Source organism: Rana temporaria, chromosome 10 (assembly GCF_905171775.1).
Source record: "Rana temporaria chromosome 10, aRanTem1.1, whole genome shotgun sequence".
Taxonomy (NCBI): Eukaryota; Metazoa; Chordata; class Amphibia; order Anura; family Ranidae; genus Rana; species Rana temporaria.
This window is the reverse complement of record NC_053498.1, coordinates 51,530,899-51,557,849: the sequence shown is the minus strand read 5'-3', so window position 1 is coordinate 51,557,849 and position 26,951 is coordinate 51,530,899.

Below are 26,951 nucleotides of genomic sequence, written 5' to 3'. Positions count from 1 at the left end.
TGCAATGGTTCTTGGGCAGGTACCCGGGCTTACAGGATGTCCTGAAGCAGGCCAGGAAAGTCTGTGTGCATTTCCGAAAGGTCATATAATTCCAGTGCTCGGCTGACAGACCTCCAAAGGGAATACAACCTGCCCAAGAACCGCCTAATCTGTGACATGCCCACCAGGTGGAACTCTACGTTGGCCATGCTGCAGCGGCTGCACACGCAGCAGAGGGCCATCAATGAGTATCTGTGCCAATATGGCAGCAGAGCTGGGTCATGAGAGCTTGGGTTTTTTCCCCACGCCAGTGGGCCTTGATCAGGGATGCATGCACTGTCCTGTCACCATTTGAGGAGGCCACGAGGATGGTGAGCAGTGACAGTGCATGCATCAGTGAGACTGTCCCTCTTATTCACATGTTGGAGCACATGCTACGTGGAATAATGGACAGGGCCCTTGAGGCAGAACAGAGGGAGGAAGAGGAGGAATTCCTTACCTCTCAAGGCCCCCTTTATCCAGACAGTGGTCCTGTTTGCCCGCCTAGCACACAGGAAGAGGATGAGGATGAGGAGGATTGTATAAGCAGCATGGAGGTGGAGCCTAGCACTCAGCATCAGCAGCAGCAGAGGACTGCCCTGAATGCCTCAGCAAACCTACGCTGCATGGCCTCCCTGATCCTGCAAAGCCTGCGTAAGGATCCTTGTATTCGTGGTATCAAGGAGAGGGATCATTACTGGCTGGCAACTCTCCTTGATCAACGTTACAAGGGTAAGGTTGCGGACCTTATCTTGTCATCGCAGAGGGAGCAGAAGTTAAAACATCTTCGGGAGGCTTTGCAGAAAGGTCTGTGCAACGCGTTCCCAGAGACTGTGGGGTTACCAAATCCTGGACAACGTGTTGCTGAGGCTTCGGTGAGTCACAGAAGGAGCGGTGGAGAAGGTGGCCATCTGACCGATGCATTCAGACAATTTTTTAGTCCGCAGCCCCAAAGTATGACCGGTTCCAGCAACCATCGCCAGCGTCTGTTTTACATGGTGCGGGAATAACTAGGGGCAAGATCAGACTTGGACACCTTCCCCCACCGAAAATCCTCTGGCTTACTGGGTCTTGAGGATGGATCACTGGCCAGAGCTTGCACAGTACGCAATTGAGCTTCTGGCTTGTCCTGCATCCAGCATTCTTTCAAAACGCACATTCAGTGCTGCTGGAGGCTTTGTGACCGATCACAGGTGGTCGATCGACTGACCTTCATAAAAATGAATCAGGCTTGGATCACAACCAGCTACCAAGCACCTGATGCTGATGTAACTGAATAATTTTTTTTAAATGTCAGATCCCTTGGAGACTGCCTATGTTAATGCTGAGTGACTGTCCTGTTATGCTGACTGAATATCCTTTTCCTCCTCAATGATCTTGCTGATAGCTTGTAAGAACATTGTTGGTTCTGGGCAACGCCACCAGTGCCTAATGCCCATTTTTTCTGCCCCTATTTATCAGGGGCCTATAATATTTTTTTTTGATGCAATACTTTGCATGTGGCTCTTTGCTGCGGTCCAATTACAGTATCTGTGAGGGGTTGCAGTGTTGTGGCACCGCCAGCAGTGCCTAAGGCCCAATTTTTCTGCCCCTGTTTAACAGGGGCGTGTAATAAACATTTTTGATGCAATACTTTGCATGTGGCTCTTTGCTGCGCTCCAATTACAGTATCTGTGAGGGGTTGCAGTGTTCAGCGGGCTCATTCCTGCACTCCAACTAGAGTATCTGTGAGGGTGATAAAGCATCAGTGTTGTGGCACCAGCACCAGTGCCTAAGGCCCAATTTTTCTGCCCCTGTTCAACAGGGGCATGTAATTACAATTCTTGATCTAATATTTCACAGCAGGCCGTTCCAGCGCCCACCAAGACTAGCTGTGAGGGCTTACAGTGTTGTGGCAACACCAACACCTAGGTCCCAAATTTATGCAGAGTTTATACGGCAGGCCCCTACTTTCAAACATCCAACCTACAAACGACTCCTACTTGCAAACGGAAGGAGACAACAGGAAGTGAGAGGAATCTACCCCTAGGAAGGGAAATTCTCTTCTGTAAAAGGTGTCTCCTGTCCACTGATGCTTTATCACCAATCCTTGTTTCACAAAAAAAAAAACATTTGTCATTGGGACAGAAAGTGAGGTGCAATCTTCTGAACAGATGCATGCAGACAGCAAAACAAATGTTACAGGGGTGATAACCCTTCTCTATGTTTTCAGAAAAGCTTAAAAAAGATTTTATGGCTGAAGCTACACTTTAAAGAAGTACCAGTTGAAAATTACAAACAGATTCTACTTAACCTGTCTTGTTTGCACCGCCTGTATACTGCTGTTCAAAGTATATATGGCCAAAGTGGCTTGTAATGACCTGGGGGGAGGGGGGCAGGGAAACCCATGCTATTTTTCTCAGTGATTTCCATCCATATTGCAGGGACCAAACATTACATTAAAGCCGTAAGCAATTCTAAATTACTTTTTTCTTATAGTAATCTCATTTTGTGCAGGGACAGTTCTAAACACGTGCCACCTCACAGGCATACTATAGACACCCAGCAGGTACGTTATTTAAAGTAATTTTTCATTTTTTTTTACTAGGATCATTAAAATCGCTGCTCCAGAAAAAAAAGACTGTTTTTTCCAACAATTTTTTCCATTGATACATGTTCCCTGTGGCAAGACCCGGGTTCTCAAAGACGTTTTACGACAATAACTTGCATATTAGGCTTTAAAATTAGCACTTTTGAATTAGAACGTTCGAGTCCCATAGACGTCAATGGGGTTCGATATGTTTGCGCGAACGTTCGGTCCTTTCAAAGGTTCTGGTGCGAACCGAACGGGGGGGTGTTCGGCTCATCCCTAGTGAGGAGATCACTATACTGAGTGGCTTGTAAGGCTATGTTCAAAGGCTGTATCTGAAGAGGGGATTCGTGAGTGCATCTGCGTTTTTGCTGTTGTCCATGCTTAATCTGTGATCCACAGTAATGCACCATATTTCTTTCCTTTTGAGTTATATCGCCCTGAAGCAGCAAGGCGTCCTCATATGCTGTGCCATTTGAAAGCAATTAAAGTGGAGTTCCACCCATAAATATAACATTACATCAGTAGTTTTTTAAAAAAATTCATTAGTCCTTTAAGAAATTTTTTTTTTTTTAGATGCCTTCAAAGTGTTGTTGCTAGGCAGAATAGTTAGAATCTTCCCACTTCCTGCACCTAGGTGCTTAAGCTTCCTAACCTACACCGCACAGACTCCTGGGAATGTAGTGGGTGTAACTTTCCAGGAGTCTGTGCACTCCCCAGTCTCGAAGAATCATGTGACTTGGACAGTACAGGTGCTGAAACCTGATCTGAAACCTATTACACTGCTTGTGCAGCACTGAGCATGTGCGAGATCTGTAAGGCTGAAATCCAGGAAGTCATACAGTCTGGCTTCATGATGCCCACACTTAAGATGGACCCAGTCAATTTCTATTTTATAAAGTGTCTAAATGCTGTAACAACCTAACAAAGCGGACCTTATTTTACAGACTAACTTTACTAGAATACATTAAGCTTGTGTATTACAGGGGTATTTATATATAAAAAGTGAAATTGTGGCCGGAACTCTGCTTTAAGGACCAGTCCATACTTATTAATCTGAAGTTTCAAGGTGTCTGCCTGTGTTTTGTTTGAAAGCTCAACAACACGTCAGCCTGTGATAGCAAGTGGGTGTGGAACCCTTTTGTATTATTAGTACTACTACTCTGAACTGGACATTTGCTACACTTGAGGTTGTTGTTTTTTTTGCACTTATGGATCATCTCACAATTTATTTGTTTTTTATTGTGTTTTTTTTATTGATACCCTCCTGAGTGTGTATATTTGGTATCAATTCTGCACATATTGTACACATATTATCAGAAAAAGTTGATTTCAGCGCATCACTATTTTTCTTTTTTTTTTTATCATTCTGGTTTTGTACACCTGTGTGTATGCAGCGATATCATTTGGGAATTTTTTTTGTTTTTTTCCTTTTAAATTTAATTAATAGTTAGCGCTGTAGTACATTTCTCACATTGACACAATAATTACCTTAATTAACCAGAGAGGACTAGGGATGAGCTTGGTGTTCAACTCGAACGTATGTTCGACTCGAACATCGTCTGTTCATACGTTCGACGAATTTCGAACAAAACGGGTCGTTGCGCCAAATTCAAGTTACGCGCGTCGGCCCATAATTCACTGCGGTATTGTGCGCTGATGATTGGTCAAGCATGCACCATGACCCTGCATGCTTGGCCAATCACAGCGCGCAAAAAATGAAGAACCATAATTGGCCAAAGCCAGGGTGGCTTTGGCCAATTATGGCTCAGGGGGTTTAGCACACGCCCCACACTATATAAGGCCGCCTGCAAGGTGGCCGCGTGTAGTGTGTTCCGGCTTTGTTAAAGAGAAGTCAGTCAGACACTTAGGGAGAGAGAGATAGATAGAGACACAGTGTATTTTCTACCAGATAGATAGATAGATAGATAGAACAGGCAGGCTAGTCAGTTTAGTTAAATTTACAGTGTGTAGAGGATATATATACATCCTAGCGTTGTATATATATTTATACACTGTGGGCCAGATCCTCAAAAGAGATACGGCGGAGTAACTGCTGTTACTCCATCGTATCCCTTGTCCTAACTTTGGAACTGATCCACAGAAGCAGTTTTCCAAAGTTAGGCAGAAGATCCGGCATGTGTAATTGAATTACACTGCCGAATCTTAGGATGCAGTACCGCATCCGCCGCTGGGGGCATTTCGAGTCGAAATGCCGTTTCTAGTATGCAAATTAGCACTTAAGGCTATCCACAAAGCTTTCCAGCTTCGTTTTGTCGCCGTAAGTTTTAGTTTGCAAGTGTAAAACTAGGGCTGATGTTACAAAGTGTAAACTAGTCACACCATGTAAAAGCCCATTCCAGCGACGGCATTTGGTATGCATTCCCGAGGGAGAACTCCACGGCAATTTGTGAAAACAAAACCGGCATGGGTTCCCCCCCAGGAGCATACCAGGCCCTTAGGTCTGGTATGGGTTGTAAGGAGACCCCCCTACGCCGAAAAATCGACGTCCCATCATGCTCCGGTAGGTACCCACGTGGTGGGTGCACGTGGGTAGGCACCCACCACGTGGGTACCTGCCGGAGCATGATGGGACGGTGATGCCTATATAAATGGGATGCAAGGCGCGCTTCCATCATTACAGCGACAAGATGCGACGAGTCAACATCGGAAGAGGGGAGAAGAACAGAAGAGAAGACCCTGACGTCACAGAAGACCGCGCCGGCTGCCTGTTAGAAATTGAGCTAACACACAAAGATAGCAGGCAGCCAGCGCTGAAGAAGAAGGCACCGGACATCTGCAGAAGAACCGGGGTTCGCCGAGTCAACAGCGGAAGAGGGGAGAAGATGGAAGAAGACCCCCGGAGTCCGGAGAAGCCCCCCCCCGGAGAGCGGAAGAAGAAACCCCCCCCGGAGAGCGGAGAAGACCCCCGGAGAGTGGAAGAAGAAGCCTCCCCTGCTAATAGAGCTAATAAAGAAGACAGGGGGGGCATCCGGAGCAGAATAATAAATTATTTTAAAAACCCTTGTGTTGTGTGTTTACTAACTTTAACTTTTTGCCTACAGGTGAATGGATAGGGGTACGATGTACCCCATATCCATTCACTTAGGGTGGGGGGCCGGTATCTGGGGGCCTCCTTATTTGAAGGGACTCCCAGATTCCTATAAGCCCCCGCCCGCAGACCCCGACAACCAACGGCAAGGGTTGTCGGGAAGAGGTCCTGTCCTCATCAACATGGGGACAGGGTGCTCTGAGGTGGGGGGGCCCGCAGTGCGCCCCCCTGCCCCAGAGCACCCAACCCCCCCATGTTGAGGGCATGCGGCCTGGCACGGCTCAGGAGGGGGGGGGGGGGGCGCTCGCTCGTCCCCACTCCCTTCCTGACCGGCCGGGTAGCGTGCTTTGGATACGGGTCTGGTATGGATTGTAGGGGGACCCCCTACGTCGATTTTTCGGCGTAGGGGGGTCTCCTTACAACCCATACCAGACCTAAGGGCCTGGTATGCTCCTGGGAGGTGAACCCATGCCGTTTTTTTCTTTGAAAATTGGCATGGAGTTCTCCCTCAGGAATGCATGCCGAGCGACGCTGTCATTTTTTTTTTTTCCCGACGCAACTTTTTTAAGCCGTCGCGATCCTCAAAACTCGGCGTAACGTAACTTCACGCATGCGCAGTACGGCCGGCGCGGGAGCGCGCCTCATTTAAATGGGACTCGCCCCATTTGAATAGGAACGCCTTGCGCCGGCGGAATTTTAGTTACACGGCCTGAAATTTCTAGATAAGTGCTTTGTAGATCAGGCACTTAGGTAGAAATTTTAAGGCAGTGTAACTTAAATGGGATTTTTTAAGTTACGCCAGGTTTTTGTGGATCTGGCCCTGTATAGCTTAGCTAGATCAGCTATTCCTATTGTTAGGCAGTAGATTGTGCTAGCTGCAGTGCTCTAACGTGTTGTATTGCCTGCATAGTGTTTAGTTTACACCTAAACATAGTACTCAGTGTTAGTGGACGTTTGCTATTTAATTGCACATACACGCAGTTGCTGTTACTGCACGTGTGCTATTTATTTGCACATAAACGCAGTCGCTGTCACTGCACATGGTCTATTTAATTGCACATAAACGCAGTCGCTCTTACTGCACGTGTGCTGTTTTTTAGCCCATAAACGCAGTCGCTCTTACTGCACGTTTTCTGTGTTTTTGCCCATAAACGCAGTCGCTCTTACTTCACGTTTGCTGTGTTTTTGGCCATAAACGCAGTCGCTCTTACTGCACGTTTGCTGTGTTTTTTGCCCATAAACGCAGTCGCTGTTACTGCACGTTTGCTGTGTTTTTGCCCATAAACGCAGTCGCTCTTACTGCACGTTTGCTGTGTTTTTGCCCATAAACGCAGTCGCTCTTGCTGCAAGTTTGCTGTGTTTTTGGCCATAAACGCAGTTGCTCTTACTGCACGTTTGCTGTGTTTTTGGCACATGAACGCAGTCGCTCTTACTGCACGTTTGCTGTGTTTTTGGCCAAAAACGCAGTCGCTCTTACTGCACGTTTGCTGTGTTTTTGGCACATGAACGCAGTCGCTCTTACTGCACGTTTGCTGTGTTTTTGGCCAAAAACGCAGTCGCTCTTACTGCACGTTTGCTGTGTTTTTGCCCATAAACACAGTCGCTCTTACTGCAAGTTTGCTGTGTTTTTGCCCAAAAAACACAGTCGCTCTTACTGCACGTTTGCTGTGTTTTTGCCCAGAAACGCAGTCTCTCTCACTGCACGTTTTCTGTGTTTTTGCCCATAAACTCAGTCGCTCTTACTGCATGTTTGCTGTGTTTTTGCCCATAAACGCAGTCGCTCTTACTGCATGTTTGCTGTGTTTTTGCCCATAAACGCAGTCGCTCTTACTGCAAGTTTGCTGTGTTTTTGCCCATAAACTCAGTCGCTCTTACTGCACGTTTGCTGTGTTTTTGCCCATAAACGCAGTCGCTCTTACTGCACGTTTGCTGTGTTTTTGCCCAGAAACGCAGTCGCTCTTACTGCAAGTTTGCTGTGTTTTTGCCCATAAACTCAGTCGCTCTTACTGCACGTTTGCTGTGTTTTTGCCCATAAACGCAGTCGCTCTTACTGCACGTTTTCTGTGTTTTTGCCCATAAACGCAGTCGCTCTTACTGCACGTTTGCTGTGTTTTTGCCCATAAACGCAGTCGCTCTTACTGCAGGTTTGCTGTGTTTTTGCCCATAAATGCAGTCGCTCTTACTGCAAGTTTGCTGTGTTTTTGCCCATGAACTCAGTCGCTCTTACTGCAAGTTTGCTGTGTTTTTGCCCATAAACTCAGTCGCTCTTACTGCAAGTTTGCTGCGTTTTTGCCCATAAACTCAGTCGCTCTTACTGCACATTTGCTGTGTTTTTGCCCATAAACGCAGTCGCTCTTACTGCACGTTTGCTGTGTTTTTGCCCATAAACGCAGTCGCTCTTACTGCACGTTTGCTGTGTTTTTGCCCATGAACGCAGTCGCTCTTACTGCACGTTTGCTGTGTTTTTGCCCATAAATGCAGTCGCTCTTACTGCAAGTTTGCTGTGTTTTTGCCCATAAACTCAGTCGCTCTTACTGCACGTTTGCTGTGTTTTTGCCCATAAACGCAGTCGCTCTTACTGCACGTTTGCTGTGTTTTTGCCCATAAACGCAGTCGCTCTTACTGCACGTTTGCTGTGTTTTTGCCCAGAAACGCAGTCGCTCTTACTGCAAGTTTGCTGTGTTTTTGCCCATAAACGCAGTCGCTCTTACTGCACGTTTGCTGTGTTTTTGCACATAAACGCAGTCGCTCTTACTGCAAGTTTGCTGTGTTTTTGCCCATAAACTCAGTCGCTCTTATTGCACGTTTGCTGTGTTTTTGCCCATAAACGCAATCACTCTTACTGCACGTTTGCTGTGTTTTTGCCCATGAACGCAGTTGCTCTTACTGCACGTTTGCTGTGTTTTTGCCCATAAATGCAGTCGCTCTTACTGCAAGTTTGCTGTGTTTTTGCCCATAAACTCAGTCGCTCTTACTGCATGTTTTTATTATCAACATGTTTTATTAATTTTCCAAACTTTCCGTTTTACAATATATTAAAATGTATCACACCATTATACCATAAACATTTATATCTGTATCCCATTCCCCTCCCACCGGGGAAAGGAAAGAAAACAGGAAAGAGAAAAAGAGAAAAGAGAAAGAAAAAAAAAAAGGAGAAAAATCGTCCCCCTCCACCCTCACTTATTTCCCGCTGCTCTCTCCCCCCCTATAATAAACAAAACAAAATTATTTGGTGACCCCTTAGATATGAGGCTTCTAAAAAGCCATTAACCCCTCTAAAACTCAACTCATCACTCATTATTCCTTATAGACCCATCACCTTCCCCTTCAAACACTTTTACCAAGTGTTCAAATCCCGAGGCCTCTAAAAGGCCGTAGAACCACTAATAACTTACCCCCCTTTTTATATCCCCCCCTTCCTCCGATCCCCATTCCACCCTCATAAAACCCCCCCAAAAAATATATATATATATTTAATTTCTTTTCCCCTTTCTTTCCCTTTCTCTTCCCTTCTCCCCTCCCCCCATAATAAATCCCCACCCTCAGTGCCCCCCTCTCTTAAACCTATACAGGTGGGGGTTAGGGGCAGTGCCGCACTGGAATTCACATTAAGAGCTAAGAGAGAAAAAAAAAACCTGTGTTGCTGTGTTTTTGCCCATAAACGCAGTCATTCTTACTGCACGTTTGCTCTGTTTTTGCCCATAAACGCAGTCGCTCTTACTGCAAGTTTGCTGTGTTTTTGCCCATAAACTCAGTCGCTCTTACTGCACGTTTGCTGTGTTTTTGCCCATAAACGCAGTCGCTCTTACTGCACGTTTGCTGTGTTTTTGCCCATAAACTCAGTCGCTCTTACTGCACGTTTGCTGTGCTTTTGCCCATAATCGCAGTCGCTCTTACTGCACGTTTGTTGTGTTTTTGGCCATAAACGCAGTCGCTCTTACTGCACGTTTTCTGTGGTTTTGCCCATAAACGCAGTCGCTCTTACTGCACGTTTGCTGTGTTTTTGCCCATAAATGCAGTCGCTCCTCCTGCACGTTTGCTGTGTTTTTGCCCATAAACACAGTCGCTCTTACTGCAAGTTTGCTGTGTTTTTCCCATAAACGCAGTCGCTCTTACTGCACATTTGCTGTGTTTTTGCCCATAAACGCTGTCGCTCTTACTGCACGTTTGCTGTGTTTTTGCACATAAACGCATTAGCTGTTACTGCACCTGTGCTATTTATTTGCACATAAATGCAGTTGCTGTTACTGCACGTGGGCTATTTAATTGCACATAAACGCAGTCGCTCTTACTGCACGTGTGCTGTTTATTTCTGATTTTGTATTGTGCAGGCTATTAAAATGTCTGGAAGGACAACAAAGAGAGGCAGAGAGTCATGAGGGCAAGCAGGCTCTGCATCTAGAGGCAACGCTGGTGGTGGACACGGTGCATCCTCTTCAGGATGTGGCCGCCTGACATGCTCGTCCTTCTTTTCGGGTGCTGGCCGTGTTGAGCCTCAACATGCAGAGAAATTAGTAGAGTGGATGACCAAGCCGTCCTCATCCTCCTCATCCTCTCTCACCCAGGCTGAGCTTAGTTTGTCTAGCAAAGCAGCTGCCAAGGAGTCCTCTTCCCTCTGTACAATGGCATCACACAATCCTTCCCTAGTCCCAACATGTCCTCCTGAGGAGTCCCCTGAACTGTTTCAACGCAGTGTTGGGTACATGCTGCATGAAGATGCGCAGCGTTTTGAAGGCTCCGATGACGGAACACAGATAGAGGAAGGCATTGATGTGAGCCCAGAGAGAGCAGGTGCCCGAGAGGGACAGCAATCTGGCAGTCATGTTCCCCCAGCTGCAGCATACTGCCAGGTTTTCGACAGTGATGAGGAGGGAGGGGATGATGAGGACTCTACGTGGGTGCCTCATAGGAGAGAGGAGGAGGAAGAGGAGGATGAGGAGGAAGAGGCACAGGCACATCTCCAAAGAGGCAGGATGCCATCCAGGGGACAGCTTAGGGGCAGCACACCAACTGCATTACATCGCAGAGCTACACCTGTGCAGGGCGCTGCTGTGTCTCAACGGTACTGCAAAAGTTCTTTGGTGTGGGCCTTTTTTGAGACATGTGCATCAGATCGCACCATTGCTATTTGCAACATGTCTCAAGCGTATCTCGCGTGGCCAAAACATCACCCGCTTGGGAACCACATGCTTGACCAGACATATGTCGATCTGCCACGCAGTTCATTGGCAAGCATACCTGAAAGACCCACACCAAAGAACAAAGCAGACCTCCCCTTGCCCCTCATCAGCTGGGAGCTCCAACCCCACTAGACCCTCAAACCTCTCTGAAGCCTGCACTGATAGGACTGAAGGTGTAGAAATAGGTGTGTCACCACCTAGTAGTACATGCAGGAAATCTACTGATGGTAGCAGACAAATTTCCCTGCCCCAGCTGCTGCAGCGCCAAAAGCAGTACTCTCCCAGCCATCCACATGCCCAGCGGTTGAATGCTAGCTTAGCGAAATTGCTAGCACTTCAACTGCTACCTTTTCAGTTGGTAGATTCTGCCCCTTCCGTGAGTTTGTGGAATGTGCGGTACCTCAGTAGCAAGTACCCAAACGCCACTTTTTCTCACGGAAGGTGATTCCCGCTCTCTACCGGCATGTGGAAGGCAATGTCCATGCCTCGCTGGACAGGGCGGTCAGTGGTAAGGTGCATCTTACCGCTGACTCTTGGTCCAGCAGGCATGGACAGGGACGTTACCTCTCTTTCACGGCACATTGGGTGACTCTGCTGGCAGCTGGGAAGGACGCAGGGCAAGGTACAGTAGTGTTGGAGGTTGTTTTTCCGCCACCACGCCTCCAAAACACTACTACTGGTTGTGACACACCTCTCTCCTCCACCCCCTCCTCTTCTTCTTCCTCTGTGGCCTCTTCATGTGCTGATGTTTCCTCTGAACCAGCCGTGCTCCGTAGGCGTACGAGGGGCTACAAAATAAAATAGAAAAAGTGCAGCGCAAAACTCAAATATATAAATGATACTGGTATACTCAAACACCAATACCATAAGTTTGAATATAAATATGCAGAAAAAAAAAAAAAAAAAAAAAAAAAAAAAAAAAATATATATATATATATATATATATATATATATATATATATATATATATATAAAAAATTAAATACAATTCAAACAAACAGTCCAAAAGTCCATAAGTGTCAGAAGATGAGTGAATTAAACGAAAATAAATCTCCACCACGTGACAATCCACCAAAATTTTGAAGTGATCCCTCCACCGTTGTAGATGGCTACTCTCACCTTCATATATGGACCACTGAGTTAACAGATGGTCAATAAAGCAAATCAAATAGGCAGGTCATGAACAGGAACCAGGCTGATGTATTAGATCCTCATAAGACAACCAAACCGCAAAGGACAGGTGCATGTAAAGAGATAATCACATACTAAGTGCTCACTGTTGCAATGTGTGGATTTATTCTTTAAAAGAAGCAAAAGTCAGGCTACTCACATTTGGCCAGACAAAAAACGGCATGAAGTAACAATCTTTAGGAATGAACAGCAGATGAGCGACGTGATGTTTCAGGCTCCTAAACCACCGGACGCGTTACGTTATATCAACTTCCTCAGCGGGGCGGGGCCTGTTGCGTCGCTTTCCTGTCTTTAAATAGCTGCTCATTGTCATAGGGACAAGCATCAGAATGGTGTGTGGGGCCTGACGACGAATCCTGAACAGCTGATTGTTCAGGAAATGATGCAAACAACGTCAGACCATCCAGCATACTGTTCAAATGTGTGCAACTTTATTGTTCACACACACATGGTATAGAACTAGAATATCGCCATCTTGTGGACAATTTAGAAAATTGCATCCGAATGTTAATTTTAAAATAATAATAAAATTAATCAAATCGCTCAAAGCTGTCCATGTACAAACATTGCTGTAAAATCTATATTTTTCTATAGTAACATAATAAATCTTTACATGATACTGCATAATAATCTAAAAACTTTTCAATTAAAAACATATAAACCATTTTATTATTACATTATCAATATAAAATCCCCAGTTAAAATTAATATTAATATTTAAAAACAAAGTTGCTATTTATTTGATATGAAACAATTCAAATCGAAGTCCACATTTAACCCTTCAGGGGTGAGAACCTTTGCCTCAAATATCCAAAAGGATTCTCTCTGGCTGATGTGGCGTGTGTAATTACCTCCCCTCCAGTGTCTATTTACCTTCTCCAGACCCCAAAATTTTAGACATTTGGGATTCTTGTTATGGTATTGCTTAAAATGTCTTGAGACACTGTGATAACGAAAGCCATTTTTTATATTGTTCACATGCTCGCCTACTCTCACCGCCAATGACCTTGAGGTGCGGCCTATGTATTGTAGGCCGCAGTCGCATTCTAACATATAAACGACACCCTCAGTGTTGCATGTGATCAAATTTTTTATAGTATAGGACTTCTTAGTGGAAAAAGAAGTAAATTCTTTGCGTTTTTTTATATTGAATTTACATTGTTTGCATGATTGGCATCTTCCACAGGCATAAAAGCCTGATAAAAAATTAAAAATCCTATTCTCTTTAAAAGGGGGAGGAGGATCTATGACTCCAGGGGCGACAACGTCTCTTAAAGAGGGGGCTTTTCGATAAATAAAACGTGGGTGGGCTGGTAGGACAGTCCCCAAAACCTTGTCCTTCTTAAGGACTTCCCAGTGTTTATTTACAATCTTTTCAAACTGCCGATACTGGATGTTATAATCCAGGACAATTTTGAATTCAAAATTTCCCTCTTTCGTCACCTGTTTGTTGGAGTCCTGTACTAAATCAGCCCTGTTGAGGGAACCCACTCGTGATAGTTCATTTGTAATGACATCTTTGTTATAACCCTTTTGTTGAAACCTGTTGACCAAGACTTTGGATTGTGTAAAAAAGTCAGTGTCAGAGGTGCAGTTCCTTCTGAGGCGTATGAACTGGCCTCTGGGAATGTTGCAAAGCCAGTTTTTATGGTGACAGCTGTCTAAAGGGATATACCCGTTTCTGTCAGAGGGTTTAAAATGATTACGAGTGTTAAAAAACTTTTCTCCTTTAAAAATTTCCAAGTCCAGGAACACAATCTTTTCACTGCTGATATTCCATGTGAGTGAAATATTTTGAGTATTGCTGTTTAGTTTTGACATAAACGTCTCCAAACTGGACAGATCTCCCTCCCATATCATGACTAAATCATCGATATAGCGTTTGTAGCATTTGAGTTGCATGGGGGGGTCTTTGAAAATAATTTCATCCTCCCATAGTGCCATGAAGAGATTGGCGACGCTAGGGGCGAACTTCGCGCCCATAGCGACGCCTTTCGCTTGTAAATAGAAACTTCTGTCGTACCAAAAATAATTCTTTGTTAAGCAAAATTCAAGGCACTGCAGGAGGAACTTTCTATGTTTAGAAGACAGATCAGACTGTGCCAAGCCCCACTTAACTGCTGCAACAGCATCAGTGTGGTCAATAATAGTATATAGCGAACTTACGTCCGCTGTAATAAGCAGACTTTCAGGGGTGCATGTTATTTTCTCCAAAGTTTGGATACATTGTTTAGTATCCCTGAGAAAAGACTTAGTTCCAGAGACGATTGGTTTCAAAAAATAGTCCGAGGTACGAGGGGCTACGCAGGAATGCAGGCCAAGAGATGCCATGCGGTGCTAGAGCTGGTGAGCTTGGGAGACAGGAGCCACACTGGGGCAGAGGTTCTGTCAGCTCTACAGGGGCAGGCTCAGAGGTGGTTGACGCCACGCCAGCTTAAGCCAGCTTAAGCCAGGAATGGTGGTTAGCGACAATGGCACCAACCTCCTCTCTGCCCTGTGACAGGGAAAACTGACCCATGTGCCCTGTTTTGCTCATGTTCTCAATTTGGTGGTGCAGCGGTTCTTGGGCAGGTACCCGAGCTTACAGGATGTCCTGAAGCAGGCCAGGAAAGTCTGTGTGCATTTCCGAAGGTCATACAATGCCACTGCTCGGCTGACAGACCTCCAAAGGGAATACAACCTGCCCAAGAACCGCCTAATCTGTAACATGCCCAACAGATGGAACTCTACATTGGCCATGCTGCAGCAGCTGCACACACAGCAGAGGGCCATCAATCAGTACCTGTGCCAATATGGCAGCAGAACTGGGTCAGGGGAGATTGTTTTTTTTCCCCACGCCAGTGGGCCTTGATCAGGGATCACTGTCCTGTCACCATTTGAGGAGGCCACGAGGATGGTGAGCAGTGACAGTGCATGCATCAGTGAGACTGTCTCTCTTATTCACCTGTTGGAGCACACGCTATGTGGAATAATGAACAGGGCCCTTGAGGCAGAACAGAGGGAGGAAGAGGAGGACTTCCTTACCTCTCAAGGCCCCCTTTATCCAGACAGTGGTCCTGCATGCCGGCCTAGCACACAGGAAGAGGACGAGATGGAGGAGGAGGAGGAGGATGATTGTATCAGCAGCATGGAGGTGGAGCCTAGCACTCAGCAGCAGCAGCAGCAGTCTTCAAGGGATCACTTAGAATCCCAAGGAACCCGTGGACTTTTACGTGGCTGGGATGAGGTGGCTGCGGATCCTGTTGCCCTCAGTGACCCAGAGGACTGTGCCCCGAATGCCTCGGCAAACCTACGCTGCATGGCCTCCCTGATCCTGGAAAGCCTGTGTAAGGATCCTCGTGTTCGTGGTATCAAGGAGAGGGATCATTACTGGCTGGCAACTCTCCTTTATCCACATTACAAGAGTAAGGTTGCGGAGCTTATCTTGCCATCGCAGAGGGAGCAGAAGATGAAACATCTTCAGGAGGCCTTGCATAATGGTCTTTGCAACGCGTTCCCAGAACCTGGGGGATTACCAAATCCTGTTCCTGGACAACGTGTTGCTGAGGCTTCGCTGAGTCACAGAAGGAGCGGTGGAGAAGGTGGCCGTCTGACCGATGCATTCAGACAATTTTTTAGTCCACAGCCACAAGGTATGACCGGTTCCAGCAACCATCGCCAGCGTTTGGTTTACATGGTGCTTGAATACCTAGGGGCAAGATCAGACTTGGACACCTTCCCCACCGAAAATCCTCTGGCTTACTGGGTCTTGAGGATGGATCACTGGCCACAGCTTGCACAGTACTCAATTGAGCTACTGGCTTGCCCTGCATCCAGCGTTCTTTCAGAACGCACATTCAGTGCTGCTGGAGGCTTTGTGACCGATCACAGGGTGCGCCTCTCCGCCGACTCCGTCGATCGACTGACCTTCATAAAAATGAATCAGGCTTGGATCAACACCAGCTACCAAGCACCTGATGCTGATGTAACTGAATAATTTTTTTGAAATGACAGATCCCTTGGAGACTGCCTATGCTGATGCTGAGTGACTGTCCTGTTATGCTGCTGACGGAATATCCTTTTCCTCCTTACTGATCTTGCTGATAGCTAATAAGAACATTTTTGTTTCTGGGCTCCGCCACCAGTGCCTAAGGCCCAATTTTTCTGCCCCTGTTTAACAGGGGCGTCTAATAACAATTATACCTCAGACAGGAGGCTCATATATTATGCATTATCTTTCTTTAATAATGCCCATAGCAGAAATACAGTAAACATTTATTGTAACTTAAAAGAAAAAATTCAAAGAACTACCCTTCCCAGTCCCTGGGCCAGCGTAGCCCCTCCCAGACCGTAATCTATATAAGGGACTGTCTGAGGTAACCTATTCCTCTTTCTTTCTGCTCATGGCAGAGCACACAAGATAAGTATTTCATGTACCTTTATTATTTACAAGATAGGTATTTCATGTACCTTTATTATTTACAGGATAGGTACTTCTTGTATCTTTATTATTTACAAGATAGGTGTTTCATGTACCTTTATTGTTTGATTGTATATATGGTCTCTGATACCGAGTGCCCCGGTGTCGGGTGATTTTGTTCAGTCTTGACTGATATGTTTGAGGTATTGTGGAACATGGGGGAGTTTCCCTGGAATTCCTCCCTGATACCGAATGCCCCGGTGTCAGGTATTTTGTCGAAATTGATTGTTCTGTAGTTTTTGGAAGATGTGGAATACTGGGGGTTCTCCCTGCTATCCCCCGTTTCTGCGCTTTATTTCTGTCTGCCTGACACCGGAGCGGTGTCAGGCAGATATGTTTGAGAGGCCACGTTTGTTTGTTTCCAATTCTTTGATTCTTTGCTCGGGTTTTTTCCCTTTCTTTGACGCCGGAGCACTGCGGCGTCCGTGCGGGATCCGCGCTGTTTTTCATTCGCTCCCTCGGCGGGCGCCATGCCTGGGCAACTGTCCCCCCCCCTCCCTCCCCACGCTCCCCTTCGCGCGCTCAGGTGGGGGGCGGGGTCTCCTCCGCGGCCGCTCCTCTCCTCCTCTCCTCTCTTTCGGTGCCTCTCTCGGTATCGAGAGCGAGACGGGGGAGAACGGTTCTCATCGACCATTCCGTCCCTCACAACCTCGGGCCAATAAGAACTCCAGAGGCCGTAGTCTCGCGAGACTTCGCCTCTGGAGTTAGAATCTCATCAGGCTCCCCTCACACCGCAGGATGTCCTTCCCAGCGGTGTCGTAGCCAGGAACCTGCTGCTGTTTCACCATGCTTTCAACCACTAGATGGCAGTACATCTTTTCAGATATATATATATAAATATATATATTTCATTCCAATGAATCAATATCTAATAGATAAATAAATAAATAAATTAAATTAAATAATTTAAATAACCGAATCTACAATAAATAATTCAATATATACTCAAATTATATTTCTGGGGAATTTATTCCCTAGAACATATACCTTATTTATCCTAATAAATAAATAATCAATATGTAGATAGATCAATAAATCAATAAATTAAATAAAGAAATTATAGCATGTTTATCTCCAGGGAATTTATTCCCTACAACATACTCCTAATAAATAATGTATTAAATAACTATCTAAGGATTGAATGAATAAATAAATTTATTATTAATGATATTATTATTAATATATATTATTACTTATAATATATAACTAAATCCATTATTCAATTTTACAAATAATAAATTATAGATGGATTATACAAATTATATATTCATTATATGAATAAATTATACAAATATGTATAAAAAATGGTATTGAATTGTACAAAGATTCTACAATTTAATGAATATCATGGCATTGTTCATGCCGGTACCCCGGATAGGGTGGACACAGTCCTAGGAGGCCAAATCTCAACAGTGTTACACAGTTGCCAAAACTGATCGGTAGACCAATCTTTACGACCATGGCGTCGGTTACCCCCGCCTGCACACCATATGCCTGGACCATCCGGCAACGGTCTACCGCCCCTGAGAAGGGCTGGGCGTTCCAAAACGCTGCCACGTTTCTGTGGCCCTTGACTCCCCGACAGGGGAAGTAAATAATATGTCCCAGGCAGTACCCTACCCGGACTGCCGACCCACTGCCCTCCCAGACTCCGACCGACCCCCGAGCCTCGGGGAGATGCACATGCAGATGCAGCGATCCGTTAGACGGACTAAGCCAGACCCATTCGTGGACTCTTCCAGAGTTGTCCGCGGAGTCTGAGGCGGCTAACACCTTGAGTCTGAGGTTGTAGATGATGAGAATGATGATGAGTGTTAGGGCAGTGGGCACATGTCGCTCTATGACGACGCCAACCCTGTTCCCAGGGTGACACTCTATGGATTCTCGTAGAGAGCCATTATAGATCCGGGGGCGATATGCCATCCACACTCCGATGACTGGGCACCTCCGCCTGAGGTGATCCAATATATCACATAATGGACCCGGAGATCGGTCGAAAAACTCACCGAATCATTTTCAGGGCGTAACCCCCTTCCTTTACCATTTATGGCTGTGCACACTCCCGAGGTGAACCCCATACCCTGGGGGTATCCCACCATACACGGCAAATCCCCCAAGCTGGGAATAGAGAGGTCCTTCGGATCATACAGACCAGGGCCTTGGATCTTTGGGACCTATCACCATCATCCCACACCTTAGTGAGCAGGCCACGCCGCTGAACAGCCGACTGACCTGTCCCAAATCGGGGCTGGGCCCAACGGGCGGTCGCCTCCTGGGATGCGTGGACACTACGGGTCCGACTGGAAACCGCCGCTCGAATCTTAACGTGGCTTGTTCCCCAGCTGTCTCACCTAGCCGAATCAGACCCCGGTCCGACCACTGAGGGCGGGCTAGTCGGGATCACGCTGATTAAGATATTCCAAGACGGTAGGGCTCTATTCCATCCCGGATGAGCCCAAACGTCATCAAAGTCTAACACGGTACAGTGCCGGTCTATCAGGATTATAGGACCGGAGATGGACCTAGTCCCTCTTTCCTCGGTCTTCAGACCTGAACACCGCCCTAATAGACAACGAATTGCAGGGCCTCTGGTTCACCCAAACGATAGTGGAGACGGACCCGCTCTCCCCGGGTTTCCCCAATAACGTCTTCCTGGTCAGGAAAGGAGGGCGGTCATCGCCCGGTAGTAACTTGAGAAATCTCTCGTAATTACTGTATACAGTGACGACATTCTGCGACACAAAGGGTGAGGTTGATTATCTACTTGGACGACCTACTCTTAATGGCTCGTACCCCTCGCCTGGCGAACGAACACGCCTCCGGGACAGTTCCCCATAGATCACGGGGAATCTATCCTCTCCCCATCTCAGGAGGTAGAGTTTTAGGGTTCTTGGTGGACACCAACCTAGTGATCCTTCGGCTACCCATGACCACTTGGCCGCCATCTGCACGAGGTCAGTATTGTGCTGGGCTAACGACGGGTATCCTTACGCGGACTGGCTCGCCTGGTCGGCCTGTTTCCGGCGTTAATCCAGGCCATTTGTCCAGCTTCTTTTCACTATCGAGACCTTCAGAGTCTTAGTCCCTACGTCTTTGCCAGGGGCTTCACTGTGCAGACATCGTCACTCTGGACACAGAAGACATAATTGAACTACGGTGGTGGCTACGTCAGGTCGACAGACGGCACGGCAGGTCCACCTGCAACTCCACGACGGATTCATCTTGGAATAGGTTGCCAACCACCTCGGTTGGGGTACTCGATGCGGTCCCTCGTCCACAGGAGGGGCGTGGCCCACAGCGGAGTCTCTGCTGCACGTTCACACGTGGAAATCCTGACGACCGTCTTGCCATCAGGACTCTAATGCCACACACGTCCACCTACGGTGTGTTCTTGCGTATGGACACCGTATCCGCGGTCCAGTACGACCTTCGCTTGGGGGGTCCTTGACCCAAAATCCTAACGGATCTAGCAAGATCTCTGATATTTCTGCCTGGAACGCGACATCGTTCCAGCTGCGAAATGTACCCCAGGCACTTCCGCTATGGTGTTAGATTGGAATTCTCGTTACCCGCCCAATTCCATCGACTGACGACTGCACCGGTCAGTGTTCCTGGCCCTTGCTCCCTTATGGGATCCTTTCTCTCCCCAGTCTGTACGGGGATCTGCACCCTCTATTCACGACGCACGTCCTACTTCTCTTCGCATGGTTGGGTTTTCAGGGTGTCGGTCACGGACAGCGACCTTTTCTTTTATAACGGGGGTTCCACTTGCCTTGATCTAGGCCTTGGGACTAGATATACATTTCGATCATCCGGAGGACTCTGGGTTAGTTGGTGATCAACGACAAGTTAACCTCATGAAGGCGTTCGTCTGAGATGACCAACTACCTGGTGGACTCGTTTGAGTCCGGGAGGTCCTATAGCTCCCCTGCGCCTTCCGCGCTGCGAACTCGGACTACCGCTCCCTTGTAGACTAACTACCGGTGGGATAACACCCATGGTGTACCGACTTAGTAAGCGTTAAGTTTCAACGCCCATCACACCCAGGGTATCAACGCTCTTGGGAGGTGATCAGTGGTTCTGACCACGCGCCAGGACTGGGGGGACAATCTCACTCTGTCGGAGGTTATTGTCGTTTGAGCTACTGCCCCCTCGTGTCTGATTCCGTCAGACGCATATCGGGTGTCACGACGTTGGCCATTCCAGGCGTCGGATCCCGCCTCGGAGAGTCTGGGTTTTTCCGTCGTGCGTAGGACAGCGGCGGGACTTCATCGTTTTTTTCTACCCGTTCTTCCCCGCACATCGTACTCTGTTGTCTACGGATTTCTTAGTCCTTCACGATCCCACTGCGATCTTCGCATCTCTTCCTACTCCTCATTCCTACGCTAAACCTCAGTTTCCGGTTTCCTCAGCTACGCTAGCCAGAGGGGTACGATCAATCATGGAAATGGCAGGGTCTTACGTAACCCCGTTGGGCGCCCACCCCTCCAGAGGAGCGGTGGCTCCTAGGTCATCACCCCGGGCGGCTCCCTATAGGATTTACGGCTAGCGGCGGACTGGTAACCACGATTGCTTTCCGCCAATTCTGCTTGGATCGGAGGAACACATATCTATATCAATTTTGTAGTTGTTTCATTTGTTATCATCTATATATGCATTGTTATAGCTTTGAACTTGCATAAGATATGAGCCTCCTGTCTGAGGTATAATTCGAGATTTTCCTAGCTTGTGACGGAAACTATTGATTATATGAAGACAGGAGGCGAGTATCTTCCCTCCCGACCCAACCCTGTCACGAGGTTGTCTCTCTCTCGTTCTAGACTGTTGAACCACACACCCTGCAAGTCGGAGGCTGGTACGCCCCGGGAGTTCGTTTTCACTAACCCCGTCGGGATTGCTGTTCCGTTTTGATCCATGGGTTTAGTTCACCGCAGATGTTCCAGATCCGGAGTCGGGATGCCGTTGACTGAATGCGTTGGTCCATGTTCCTGAAGACGACTGACCGGTCGGCTCCGAATGGTTTTGGTTTTCCTATAGTCCCCGTTGGGATGAAGTTTGTCCGGATGAAGTTGGTCCGTGTTGGCCTTGTCCTTTCGTTTCCTCCAGATTCAGATGTTGTGTTCCGGTCGGAAGGTTCCCGGCAGCCGCAGAGATGTCTAATTGGACTTTCGGTTCCTGTTTACACTAATTCGCATGAAGAAAGAGGAATAGGTTACCTCAGACAGTCCCTTATATAGATTACGGTCTGGGAGGGGCTACGCTGGCCCAGGGACTGCTGGGAAGGGTAGTTCTTTGAATTTTTTCTTTTAAGTTACAATAAATGTTTACTGTATTTCTGCTATGGGCATTATTAAAGAAAGATAATGCATAAGATACTCGCCTCCTGTCTTCATATAATCAATATTTTCCGTCACAAGCTAGGAAAATCTCGAATTTTTGATGCAATACTTTGCATGTGGCTCTTTGCTGCGCTCCAATTACAGTATCTGAGGAGTTGCAGTGTTGTGTTGTGTCTAAGGCCCAATTTTTATGCCCCTGTTTAACAGGGGTGTCTAATAACAATTTTTGATGCAATACTTTGCATTAGACATGTGCAATTCGTTTTGTTTCTAATTCGTTTTATTATGAAAATTCGTTAATTACAAATTTTTGTATTTACAAATTTTTTATTTACGAATTTTCGGACTTCCGAAAATCTTGAATTTACGAATTTACGAATTTTCGTATTTCCGAAAATTCGAATTTACAAATTTTCGTATTTCCGAAAATTCGTATTTCAGAATTTTCGAATTTCCGTTTTTTTTTTTAAATTTCCGAATTTTCGTATTTACAATTTTCGGATTTTCGGAAATTCGAAAATATGAAAATTTTTCGGATTTTCGAAATTCCAAAATTTCGAATTTTTCCATTTTTGAATTTTTCCATTTTCGAATTTTTCAATTTTCGAATTTTCGAAGTTTTCAAGTTTCGAATTTTCGAATTTTTCAAATTTCGAATTTTTTAATATTTTGAATTTTCGAATTTTTCACTTTTCCAATTTCGAATTTTTCAAATTTAGATTTTTTCAAATTTCGAATTTTTCAGATTTGGAATTTTTTGAAAATTTCGAATTTTTCAAATTTAGAATTTTTAAAATTTCGATTTTTTTTCAATTTTCTAATTTTTCAATTTTCTAATTTTTCACCAGTGCGTAAGGCCCAATTTTCTGCCCCTGTTAAACAGGGGCGTCTAATAACAATTTTTGATGCAATACTTTGCATGTGGCTCTTTGCTGCGCTCCAATTACAGTATCTGAAGAGTTGCAGTGTTGTGTTGTGCCTAAGGCCCAATTTTTATGCCCCTGTTTAACAGGGGCGTCTAATAACAATTTTTGATGCAATACTTTGCATTAGACATGTGCAATTCGTTTTGTTTCTAATTCGTTTTATTACGAAAATTCGTTAATTACGAATTTTCGTATTTACAAATTTTTTATTTACGAATTTTCGGACTTCCGAAAATCTTGAATTTACGAATTTTCGTATTTCCGAAAATTCGAATTTACAAATTTTCGTATTTCCGAAAATTCGTATTTCAGAATTTTCGAATTTCCGTTTTTTTTTAAATTTCCGAATTTTCGTATTTACAATTTTCGGATTTTCGGAAATTCGGAAATACGAAAAATGTTCGGATTTTAGAATTTTCGAAATTCCAAATTTTCGAATTTTTCCGTTTTCGAATTTTTCCATTTTCGAATTTTTCAATTTTCGAATTTTCGAATTTTTCCAATTTCGAATTTTTCAAATTTAGATTTTTTCAAATTTCGAATTTTTCAGATTTGGAATTTTTTGAAAATTTCGAATTTTTCAAATTTCGAATTTTTCAAATTTCGAATTTTCAAATTTCGAATTTTTTTCAATTTTCTAATTTTTCAATTTTCTAATTTTTCAATTTTCTAATTTTTCAATTTTCTAATTTTTCAATTTTCTAATTTTTCACCAGTGCGTAAGGCCCAATTTTCTGCCCCTGTTAAACAGGGGCGTCTAATAACAATTTTTGATGCAATACTTTGCATGTGGCTCTTTGCTGCGCTCCAATTACAGTATCTGAAGAGTTGCAGTGTTGTGTTGTGCCTAAGGCCCAATTTTTATGCCCCTGTTTAACAGGGGCGTCTAATAACAATTTTTGATGCAATACTTTGCATTAGACATGTGCAATTCGTTTTGTTTCTAATTCGTTTTATTACGAAAATTCGTTAATTACGAATTTTCGTATTTACAAATTTTTTATTTACGAATTTTCGGACTTCCGAAAATCTTGAATTTACGAATTTTCGTATTTCCGAAAATTCGAATTTACAAATTTTCGTATTTCCGAAAATTCGTATTTCAGAATTTTCGAATTTCCGTTTTTTTTTAAATTTCCGAATTTTCGTATTTACAATTTTCGGATTTTCGGAAATTCGGAAATACGAAAAATGTTCGGATTTTAGAATTTTCGAAATTCCAAATTTTCTAATTTTTCCGTTTTCGAATTTTTCCATTTTAGAATTTTTCAATTTTCAAATTTTCGAATTTTTCCAATTTCGAATTTTTCAAATTTAGATTTTTTCAAATTTCGAATTTTTCAGATTTGGAATTTTTTGAAAATTTCGAATTTTTCAAATTTCGAATTTTTCAAATTTCGAATTTTCAAATTTCGAATTTTTTTCAATTTTCTAATTTTTCAATTTTCTAATTTTTCAATTTTCTAATTTTTCAATTTTCTAATTTTTCAATTTTCGAATTTTTCAATTTTCAATTTTCTAATTTTCCAATTTTTCACCAGTGTGTAAGGCCCAATTTTCTGCCCCTGTTAAACAGGGGCGTCTAATAACAATTTTTGATGCAATACTTTGCATGTGGCTCTTTGCTGCGCTCCAATTACAGTTTCCTGACTGACTCCATGGCAGCCTACGTGTGGGTTAATCCCGCCTCCTCTCCAATGTGATAGGACCCCATACCCATAAAAGTTAACTCACCAATAAACTCAGTGTTCCTTTTTTTTCCTCCTCCATGGATCAAAATCGTTTTCTTCAAGGAATGGAAAAGAGCACACTTTAAGCGGTGCAGCTCGGATCCCAGCCATGGGCGGGTGGTGAGCTTCCCAGCACACTTGGTTGTGGCTGTGGCATGTGCTGAAGACTTCTAGGACGGCTGGCAAGGTCCCTTTCTATATATTTCCTCCATGGCAGTCGCTTATTCGTGCCTCTGTGTTGTTTGTTTTGTGTGTGTATGGCGGCTGGAGCGCCTCTGCGTTCCAGCACGCCTGTGACTTCCTGATTCCCCATCGCTAGTGCCCCGCGCATGCGCCGTATCCATCCTCAGAGCGAGGCTTGGTCGCGCATGCGCAGTCCGTCGATTCCCGCGGCGGCCGCGCAGGCGCCGTGGGATCGCGTTCCACTGCGCAGGCGCGTTCGTGGAGGACGCATGACGTCACCGGCGGGTGATTTAAAATCAGCTGCTCGCCTATGTTCATTGGGTCTCCCTTCAGGCGAGCAGCTGAGTGTCTGGGTGTTTCCCTTCTGGTTGCCAGGTCAGTGAGTGTTGCTTCTGGCTTTTATTGATTTTACCATGCTCCTATTTTTTGCTTATGTTTATCTGCATGTATTTAATTATTTAATTATTTAAATCACTATGTAAACTTAATTGATTTGTCTTAATGAATTTTCGTTTTATATTAGTTGATTATATATTTATTTATTTATTTAAAAAAAAAAAAAAAAAAAAGCAGCAGTAATGAGCAGAGAATTTCTTCTTAAGGGGACAGCACACTTTAATATATTTTTATTCGGCACCATAGGTTTCTTGTTGATCCTGAAATTGCCATCCACTGTACGCAGGTCCAGAGTAATTATGGACCAGTCACCGTCCACAGGCGGCCAGCCCTCACGCACAAGGTATGTGCGGGAAAGGGTTCGGGTTTGGGGCTGCTAGTCACATTTTCACGTGTGTTGACAGTTTCCTCCCTAAATGTTTTTTATTTAGCCCTTCCAATCCAGAACCGGAAGACCTTGCCAGTCCGCAACGCACTTCTTCTTCCTCAAAGTCGAGGTCCAAGCGTAGATCTCCATCTACTTCTTCCCACCGGAGGAGAAGATCACACTCCTCCTCAAGACACCGCTCCCACCGCCATGATAGTCGCTCTGATCGCAGAGCCTGCTGGGGATGTGACACTCGTGTCCCTGAGGGCAAATCATTGTGCGACCGATGCTACGCCCATGCGGTTAGGGAAAAAGAGACTGAAGGTCATCGCATCGAGTCTCTGGTGGAACGTGTGGTTCAACGAACTCTGAGAGAGAACATGCCCCACACGCAGATTCAGACCAACACTGACGGGTCTGCTTCTCCAAACTTGGAGATCCTAGAGGATCCAGGTCCTTCCCGGCCTCAAGCCTCCACTCCGGCTTTTCCTGAGGGTGACCTAGAGAGTGATGAAGAAGGCTTAGAATTTGACTTCGCGCAGGTGACGCCACTCGTCAAAGCGATTAAGGAGGCTCTCTTATGGGAGGAACAACCTGCTTCTCCAGCCAAGCAGAAAAAATATTTTAAGCGCTTGGGAAAAGAACGCCCTACGTTCCCGTTCCTGTCTGAACTGAAGGGTATCTTTGAAGAGGAATGGAGCAAGGTGGACAAGAAATCTTCCATGGCTAACAAAGCCTCAAGGCTCTATCCCTTCAAGCAGGAGGAGGTCAAACATTTGGAAAATGTTCCTCTGGTAGATGCGGCAGTAACGAGACTGGCTAAACATGTCACTTTACCTATTGCTGACTCCGTCTCGTTCAAAGATGGCCTGGACAGAAGAATGGACCAGGACCTCAGAAGAATTTATGGCCTTGCGGGCACAGCGTGCAAACCGGCTCTAGCTTTAGCGGCATTATCAAAGGCCATGGAAGCCTGGACGGAAAATGTTGATTCTTTCCTCAAAGGCGTCTCTGAAGAACTAGCCAAGAACTCAGCCACGGCAGAGCTAAAACTAGCGGTCGCATTCCTGGGCGAAGCCTCCGTTGACTTAATCCGCCTGTTAGCTAGGATTATGCTTTCTTCTGTGACCGCGAAACGGGCCCTCTGGCTTCGCCCCTGGGTTGCTGACCCATCATCGAAGCAGAACTGGTGCAAGATTCCCTTTGAAGGATCAACCCTGTTTGGCAACAAGCTAGATGATGCCATCTCCAAAGTCACGGGCGGCAAGTCTGGTTTCCTTCCTCAGGACAAGCGCCAAACGGGAAGGAAAATGCCTCAATTTCGGCGATACAGCCCGGACCGCGCTAGGGAAGCTCGCGCTTACAGGCCTGGTGGAAATTACAGAAGAAATTGGAGCAGAGATAGAGGCTCCTACCGGAGACCTACTCCAACTACTCAGGCGTCAACTGGACGCGACAAGGGGAAATCTTTTTGAGACAACGCCCGCCCAAGCGGATCGTGTGGGAGCTCGTCTACTCCTTTATCGGCACGTCTGGGC